General features: G+C 36.1%; 1 long non-coding RNA gene across 4 annotated transcripts in view; it reads right to left on the reverse strand.

The window, feature by feature from the left end:
* Positions 1-780: 780 nt before the first annotated feature.
* Positions 781-10,049, reverse strand: part of LOC141386167 (uncharacterized) — a 180,337-nt gene continuing 171,068 nt past the window's right edge. For all 4 annotated transcript variants that reach the window (XR_015493099.1, XR_015493092.1, XR_015493098.1 and 1 more), the window contains 2 exons: positions 4,458-4,565; positions 781-1,144 (listed from right to left, as the gene is read on the reverse strand). This is a non-coding gene — a long non-coding RNA (uncharacterized LOC141386167). The remainder of the gene's footprint in view (positions 1,145-4,457; positions 4,566-10,049) is intronic.

Raw genomic sequence — 10,049 nt, forward strand, 5'->3', positions numbered from 1 at the left:
ATGATATTGGTCTAAAAATAAGTACGCCCAAATGTATATGTTAGAGAAAAATTATTAAAGAGCCTTTATTATGGGTTTTTGAAAACGACCTTTCATGCATCATACACTGCACTCTGACTACTTCAACAATGTTGATAAACCGCGGTGGGCGGCTATCTCTGTCTCACGCAGAACGCAGTCGACCAATCGCAACAGACTGGGTCATCAGACCAATCAGCGCAGATTAGCATCGCAGTAATGAGGGGTTTGGGAACAAAAGAAGCTAAGGTCACACTGCACTTTTCTTCCCATAGACTTCCATTCATACGCACATGAATGCGTCAGACCTGCAATGCAAGGTCGCGCTGCAAGTTTCGCATTTCGCTGCATTGGAAAGTTTAAGCTTGGTGAACTCTGACCTGCGAAACTGCATCATATGATTAAGACCAAAGATTGTGTGAGATGAAAACATGACCTCTCTGTACAGAACTGTAAAAATTGTAATATTTTTAATATCTAATCTTTTTTCTAATCCCGCCCTTTTTCGCAATGCCATATGACATCATTCCGCAAGTTCAAACTCTAGTGTGACCGCGGCTTGAATTGCTCAACAAATCATATAGGAGTCGGGATAATCAATTAAAAATAAACATATAAGACAATTAAAGTGTTTTTTGATGATGATGTCTTTTGTTGGAGACCCCCAAAACAAAAATATGATTATTTTCAATGCATAATAGGACTCTTTTTTTTTTTAATAATAAAAAAAAATGGAAAAAAAAACACGAGAAACAAAACATATGTAAAATTGTGTAATTTGTATTTGTTTTTGCAAAGTTTTACTAAAATTTAAATGTATTATCGTCTAATTCCCAAGATGTTTAGGAAAGAGAATTATTAAGAGAGAATTATTTTACAGACAGAAAGAATTATTCACACTTTTTGCTTTGGTTATAATGCTAACAAATAAAAAAGAAGAGGAAGAAAAAGGAAGAAGAAGAATAAAGCCTTCATTGGCCTCTCAAGGCTGCTGGAATGACATCAGTATCCTGCTTTAGCGACTTCCAGCGATTGGTTTTGGGTCCAAAAATAACCGCCTAGGGCGCGAGTATACGCTGCAGCCCCCAACCTCCTCCTCTCCATCTCCATCTTCATGTCTTTCTCCCTGCAGCAAGTTGATGTTGTAATTCAGAACAGCTTCAAATATCTCTCTGCTTGTAAAAACAAAATCGCCTTTCTTTCCAGTCCACAAAGGAAAGTAAATAAATAAATAAAACAAATGACAAAGACATACACAATTTCACCAAAAGATAGGCTTACAGAGTTCCCCCTGGCTTCAGATGGCAAATATTTGATATCTGACAGACATTAGCAAACAGGATTCAGCCATCATTTCAGTTCTTTGCCAGAAAGAAAGTGTACTTTTATGACACGTAGATTATTGTGCTGTCGATCATGACCTGAATATCATACGATCTTCACGTCGAGCTTCTGACTCGTTATACTTTAAATAGCTCAATCAACACATCAGTCACGATTTGAAACATTCACACCGATGGCGGTTTCTCCTGAAGCCTGTGCAACCTGAGAAAGTCTCAGTCATTAATGGCTCCAGAATAATGGTCAGTCACAGTGTTCAATATTCTGTTCACTTTTCTATTGCCCAAAAGAAACATTTTGTATAAAAATATGCTGAACATTTCAAACACTTACAGCTGTTTGGTTAAAATTGCTGTCAAGTTTTGTTAACAAACCACATGTAGGACACACTCTCTTCTCTCTGTATGGACCAGACACTTACTTATCAACACTCCATGTTTTTGGAAAATATTGTGAAATTCTTAATGTACAATCTATTCTTTCTAAAACAATAATTCAGCCATTCATTCATTTTTCTTCAGCTAAGTCTCTATTTCACAGGTGGTCACAGCGGAATGAACTGCCAACTATTCCGGCATATGTTTCACACTGCGGATGCCATTTCAGCCACTACCCAGCAGGGACTCCAACCAGTGACCTTCTAGCTGTGAGATAGCAGTGCTAACCACTGAGCCACCATGCTGCCCATAATTCAACCATATTGTGTAAATAAGACAATCTAATAACTATCTTACTGACGAGAAAGTAATTTTATCAGAGGAGACACTTTGTTCAAGTGCTTAAACTAATAAGAAATTTAACTTTTTTGTGGAGTGAAACGATCTCTAGTTTCAGAAGGAATGCTAATGCATAATTGTGTTTTTTTGTATAGCTAATAATGTTATGTTTTGGTTATTATATTATTATTTATTATTATTATAAAATGTTTAATTAGTAATTTGGATTAATAACACTACTAATAACATATAATAATAATTAATAATAATAATAATAATAATAATAATAATAATATTATTATTATTATTATTATTATTATTATTATTGGGTAACGCAGTGACGCAGTGGATAGTGTTGTCGCCTCACAGCAAGAAGGTCGCTGGGTCGCTGAGTCTAACCTCGGCTGAGTTGGCGTTTCTGTGTGGAGTTTGCATGTTCTGAATGAATAAATGAATTTAACATTTACACTGGTATATAGGGAGTAAAAAAGAAGAAGACAGATAAACCAAAAGAAAACTTATGTGCAATTTCACAAACAAAAAAACAAACAAACAAACATATAGACCAACAAACAAACAATAAATAAACAAACAAACAAACGAACGAACGAACGAATGAATGAATGAATGAATGAAATAAAAACAATCAAATAAATAAATAAATGAATGAACGAACACTTAAATTATTGAATGAATAAATGAACAAACAAACAAACAAATGAATGAACAAACAAACAAATAAATGAATGAATACATAAATAAAATTAACTAACAAATACATAAATTAATAAAAGGAATGAATGAATTAACAAATGAAGGAAGGAAGGAATGAAGGAAGGAAGGAAGGAAGGAAGGAAGGAACGAATGAATGAACGAACGAACGAACGAATGAATGAATGAAATAACAAACACACAAATACGAAAATAAATGAATTAACTAACAAATAAATAAACAAACAAACAAACAAACAAACAAACAAACAAACAATACATTAATGAATGCACAAACAAACAAACAAACAATTAAATAAATGAACTAACAAATAAATAACCAATTAAATGAATGAATGAATGAATAAATGAATGAATGAATAAATGAAATAACAAAGAAACAAATAGACAAGTAAATAAATTAATAAATGCATGACCTAACAAATAAATAAATAAATAAATAAATAAATAAATAAATAAATAAATAAATAAATAAACAAATAAACAAGTGGACAAACAAGTGAACGAACAAACACATAAATGAATGAATGAATAAATGAACAAACTAACAAACAAATAAATGAATGAACTAACAAATACATTAATAAATGAATGAATGAACAAACAAACAAACACAAACAAATCAATGAATGATTGAATGAACAAACAAACAAACAAACAATCTAGTAAACAAAGTAACAAAAAAAAAAAAAACACAGATATTTCTCTACCACCAATCATTCAATTGACCAGGTGTTCATGTGCACATATATATAACCAATCTAGCAGCAATAATATATGTCACAAGTCACATAAGAATCCTTCAGTTCCCGTCATGTGAACGTACAGCTGAAGGGCAATGTTGGGCTGAGATTAGAGGTGTTCACACCGGTTGATTTGTGGCAGAGGGACATGTCAATAGGTCTAATGTCAGTGGGCTCAGAGGTTACGCTCCTCTGTGGCTGGTGGATTACAGTCTAATACAGCCTGTCACACTGGTGCACAGAGAGCACAACACACACTGATTAATGCTCAGACTGAGTGTGTCAACATATACAACACTGGGAATTCTTCCAATAAAGCACGTTTACTTGAATATTTCAGCACACTATAAATGGAATTTGATATGGCGTAGTATATCTACCATTTTGGTCTAAGTGAAGTCGGGCTTTGCAGATATTAATAACAAATATTTCAAGGAGAAGGTAATATTGAGATAATGTTTCTGATGCGAGGATGAAATTGCAAGGTCAAAATTATCTAGCTTATTATATGTATAGCTTGAAATCAATTTCAAATAAAACGCCTGCTGAAAGCATACATGTGGTTCAGAGAGCGTCTTGAGTCTTCTTTCCCATAATGAACACTTTTCGACAGATATAAATTATAATTTATGTCTTCATGTCTTGCACAATTTTGTATTATTATTGTTATTGTTTTGTTGTTGTTGTCTATGATGAAAGAAATGAAACTACTGGCTTTCATTCAAAGAGCATTTATATTGGATTAAGTGAAAAAACAACAATATATATAGGCTCATTCTGAACTTGTAGTTCTATATACAATTTTTGAATATCGTAAATTATGTAGCCAGAAATACGAAAATAGCTGCATTTTATCTTTAAAACGAACGCTACGGGGCGATATGATGCTGTTCCTTGTCATGCTTACCTTCATATGGAAGGCTTTCCTGCTGTTACCAGTTTGTCCAGTAGCTCGCCAAGTACATCAGCTGACTTATATGTAGAGAGGAGTTGATTGCGATGATGGGGTTCAAGTCTGGCGAAGAACAATTCCAGAATGCAGGTAAGACAAAAAACTAAAAATAAATAAAATAAATAAGTAAATAATGGAGTGAGAATGTGGTAAAATCTGAAAACATGGTAAAAATCAGGAGGCTTTTCTTTTTTCTGGGTGGCTTTTCAAAACACTTTTGGCTGGGTTTAGGTAAGTTAGTGGGCACTGGTCAATCTGTGATTTTGAAAACACTATTGGTTGAGTTTAGGGAAGAAGGATGGTGGGGGTATCGGTCAGATGGTTGGTCGGGTAGTAGTCATTCGACAGTGGCCTCTGGTGGATTTACGCCAAAAGAGCATGGGCGAATTGCACTTGTGATGCCAGAAAAAGTGTACACAGTGACCTCTGGTGGATTCGCAAAAACAAAAACCACAAAAAACATACTCTCTGGAATGTATTTGGCACTTAGCAAATATGTATATAGGGGTACATTTGAGATAGAGCCTGGTTAGGAAAAAAAAAAGTGGTTTTATTTAATTTGTCTTTGCAACAAACAAAATAGTAAAGATTAAAAGCAGTTTTTTTTTCTCAAAGTTGCATTTTTATTTTAAATGCAGCAGTTGTCCTGTGACCACATGAAAATAGTTCTGTTTATTCTTATTATTGTTCTGCAATAAATAGAAGCCACTTCTAAAATATTAATTTCAGGTGTTGGTCAGAACATAAACTCATTTTTAATATGGTAAATATTTCTCCTATCACATGTCATTTCTTTTATTTAAAACACGACTTAAATCAGTCTTAACAGCCTTTAGGCTTGATAGTTTGGCACATTTCTGTTGATGCCATCAATCCAGCAACCTGCGGTTGCGTGTGTTTTGAAACATGTGTGCAATACCTAGTTCAACCACTGGATGTCAAACCTACATACTGCACCTTTAAAAACAAGCAAAATAATTTGCCAATGAGGTAGACAAAATAAGATCATTTAAAATGAAAACAATATGATTTGCTTCCCTCATTGTCAGATTATTTTGTTTTCGATTTTATAACACTTTTTTTAATATTAAAAACAAAACAAAAACTAAGTAAGAAAAGCATTTTTGCTATTATTATTGCAGTCACATTGTCAGAAATACAATATACTTTGTACTAAAAGAGATATAATATATCCCGTTTAAACATCACTAAAAACAAAATAATCAGGAATTAGACTGCTTGCAGATCAGATCTCCAGATGAAACAAATGAAACTATTCAGACCGAAAAAAACAAGCTATATAAATTAAACAGCTATCACTTTTAACTGTAGAACTATATACTGTATAACTAAAGCCCAATGCATGGACTTGGGAATTGTGCAGCTGCGCATTGATGGATTTGCTCTTCAGTGTTTGGACTTTCAGCAGTGAAAATTAAACCAAACTGAACTGAACTAAACTTCCCCTCTGAAAACTGGACTGACACAAGCTTCAATTTTAATATACTGGAACATCTATGTTAAGCTGCTTTGACACAATCTACACTGTAAAAGTGCTATAGAAAAAAAAATGAATTGAAATGAATTGAATTGTATCTCTGTTCAGAAAACTCAAGTCAAGGTCAATATCATCCATTTATTATGTGTGCAGTGTGAAAAGTTGCCATGGATAAAAAGTATTTGTTAAATGCGAACTACTCCTCTCAACGTATGTTTCAGATACAATGAGATGTATTTGAAACAATGGATGCTTTAGGATGGACAGAAATTATGATTAGTATACACACTTTAAGTTATCTATGTCACTGACAGGTCAACACTGCTGTGCAATTATTTATATCTGGTCTATTATTGAGGCTCCATCAAAGTCACATTTCTCTGCTGAACAATATAAATATAAAACAAACTCTATCTGAGTCGCTTTATATTCTGTTTAGGGGGTCTTTTTTATATCTATCAAAAGTCTGGCCGAGCAAGAGTGCCGCATAATAATTCGAAAGAGCTTTTGCTAGACCGGTGTATAAATATTGATTGTCCAATACTAAAACAAAATGAACAGTGGTTGGTCAGATTGCATGCCGATCCCACTTTGTATTCCCGTCTAAATAGCATGATAGTATCAACATTTCTTGTTGCTGTTTATTGTTGAAGCTTTTATCAGAGTATACAGTATTATCATGGTGACCTAGGCAGCAAAAAATGTCATTTATCAGGTATAATAACAGTAGTATAGTGAGTAGTACACACAGTATATTAGCCTATTGTATGTCAAAACTAAATAAATGTGTTAAGCAAATTACATTTAACAGGAATATAAAGTACTATAAGTAACATTTTTAAATAAAGTCTCAATAGGAATTGTCAGTTCTTGGATTAAAATCAGCAGTGGGAAAAATCTAGATTTATTACTTTTATTAAGGTCATATTAGTATAAAATACAACTGGATATCAAGTCTATGCGAATAAATGCATAGACATCCTGCAGCATTCACGCAAATGAGGCGGCACAAGTCAAACGAATTATGTAAATTAAGCATTTCGCGAGTTTGATGCTTACAACGCGAACCGCTTGAGTTGGAAAGTCTGATGTCTTACGTGGACATTCAGACAAAATGTTCACGTTTCTATTCATTTCCCATTGAATGTCCCATTAGGTGTTGACTAAGACTTGAAATTACAATATCACCGGCCACTTTATTAGGTACACCTGTCCAACTGCTCATTAATGCAAATTTCAAATCAGCCAATCACATGGCAGCAACTCAATGCATTTAGGCATGTAGACATGGTCGATCTGCTGCAGTTCAAACCAATCATCAGAATGGGGAAGAAATGTGATTTAGGTGACTTTGAACGTGGCATGGTTGTTGTGGAATTGTATTTCAGAAACTGCTGATCTACTGGGATTTTCATGCACAACCATCTCCAGGGTTTACAGAGAATGGTCAGAGGAGAATGGCCAGAATGGTTCCAGTTTATAGAAAGGCAACAGTAACTCAAATAACTACTCGTCACAACCGAGGTATGTAGAAGAGCATCTCTGGACGCACAACATGTCCAACCTTAAGGCAGATGAGCTACAGCAGCAGAAGACCACATTGGGTGCCACTCCTGTCAGCTAAGAGGTAACAATTGGCACAGACTCACCAAAATTGAACAATAGAAGATTGGAAAAAAAGTTCCCTGGTCTGATGAGTCTCGATTTCTGCTGCAACATTTTCTTTTTAGCTTAGTCCCTTTATCAATCTGGGGTCACCACAGCGGAATGAACCGCCAACTTATCCAGCACATGTTTTACGCAGTGGAAGCCCTTCCGCTGCCCATCTTTGGGAAACATTCATACACACTCATACACTACGGACAATTTAGCCTACCCAATTCACCTGTACCGCATGTCTTTGGACTATAGGGGAAACCGGAGCACCTGGAGGAAACCCACATGAATGCAGGGAGAACATTAAACTCCCCACAGAAATACCAACTGACCCAGCCGAGGCTCGAACCAGAGACGATCTTGCTGTGAGGCGACAGCACTACCTACTGCGCCACTGCGTCGCCACACAAAACATTGTTCGGAGACATAATAGTTAATTAATTCTTTAATCAAATGCAAAGCTGACCGAAAAAGCTGGTGGAGTATACACTAACTTGCGCATTATTCAGTCACAAGATGGCATCAAACAGTCAAAAATGCAAAGCTGACAAAAACTGAAGCAGCTGGATAAAGCATATGCCACCCTACCAGCCTGATCTCACGAGAAAACGTAAGTATTTAATGTTTTGCAAGTTTAGTGGCTAATTCGTACGAAATGGTACAATTTTAAAAAGGAGGCGTGGCACCTGACCCCACCCCTAACCCCAACCGTCATTGGGGGATAAGCAAATCGTACTAAATTGTACAAATTAGATCGTACGAATTCATACGAATTAGCCACTAAATGAAAAAGTTACGAATTGCCATGAGATTGTGTTAACTGTTCACAAGAAGCCACCAAACATGGATGTAAACATCCTCACTGACTGTCAGGGTGATTCAACGTTCCTGAATGAGCCTGTGTTGTTTAGCGGTTGTTATCTCAAAATAACAGACCTTGGAATTACACGACTTGATCAGAATCAAGTATTCCAGACAGATGTATAATAATCTGACAACCTTCTGGATGTACAATATCCCTAACATATTGAATTATTGAGTATTGGCATATGTAGCTCTCGGCCTAAATTAGACCCCGACATTACACTAGACATTCAGTCTGACAAAAGCAGCTGTTTGATTTCTATCAGCAAACACGTTTCACGATAACAAATTCAACAGGTGTCCCACGTCGTCCCCAAAAGGAGCATCATAGTCTTTCTTAAAACACAAGATCAGCAGCGGCACAGTTGTCAGCGCTTGTTCTTTTGTTCGGCGCTTGTTGCTTACATTTGCGAAGGGAATAAACAGTGGAAAAAATAAAGCATTCCTCTGCGGTGCTATGGTGCGATGTTCGTTGCGCGCTTTCATTTGTCGGCGAGGGCCATTCAGCATTGATTAACATTAGGGAGCTGTTGCTCTGCTTGAAGCATCTACACCAGGGACGCAGCAAGCAACACAACAAGCCTTCATTTCAAAAAAAAAAAAAAGAAGAAGAAGGAGAATAATAACAGCAAATATTCAAAGTGAGGAGTCTTTTCATTTCATTGTCATTGTATTCCCGTCTGTTGTGGAGGTGGCCTGATCACAAGTTTCAGGGGCTAAAGGGGATTTCTAGCTGATTTGGTGAAGTGGCAACCTGTATCCCATATCTCCCCATGGCAACGAGCCAGGACGGCGAGGAGCACGCTGAGATATTATAGGCTGGAAGATTAAAATGGCCCCTAGCTGTTGAGAGGGTGAGCGGGGTCCCCTCTCCCATCGCGCATGGAAGCAAATTAGCCAGTCGCAGCAGGGCGTGTTTATGTGTGTGTGTGTGTGTGTGTGTGTGTGTGTGTGTGTGTGTGCATGTGTGTGTGTGCATGTGTGTGTGAAAGACAATGTTTACTTTGCACTCACCTCTCCCACATCTCTACAGACAGAAATAAGAGAAAGATAGAAAGTGTGTAAGAGAGAGTAAGCGCAGCCAAGAGAATTCACTGCAGGCCAAAGCAAACATGTGTAAATAAGCACACATGAAACAGCGTGAGTAACACTTCTACACACTTACAGCTCTTTAAATAAAATGTATACAAATCTGTCTATTCATTTATCCATCTATCCATTCTTCCATCCATTTATCCATTTATCCAACCAACCATCTATCTGTCTATCTACAGACGTGGACAATATTGTTGATGCCCTTCTTTCATCCGTCTGTCTGTCTATCTGTCTATCTATATACAGTATCTATCTATACATCTATCTACATCCATTCATCTGTATACAGTATCTGTATAGTATTTGTCCGTCCATTTCTTTATCTATCCAATCTTCCAATCATCCATCCATCAATATTTAAATATATTATCTGTATACAGTATCCATCCACCCATATAAAGTATTTGTATATAGTATCCATCCATCCATCCGTC

The sequence above is a fragment of the Danio rerio genome, chromosome 6 (genome assembly GCF_052040795.2).
Source record: "Danio rerio strain M-AB ecotype USA chromosome 6, GRCz13ab, whole genome shotgun sequence".
NCBI lineage: Eukaryota > Metazoa > Chordata > Actinopteri > Cypriniformes > Danionidae > Danio > Danio rerio.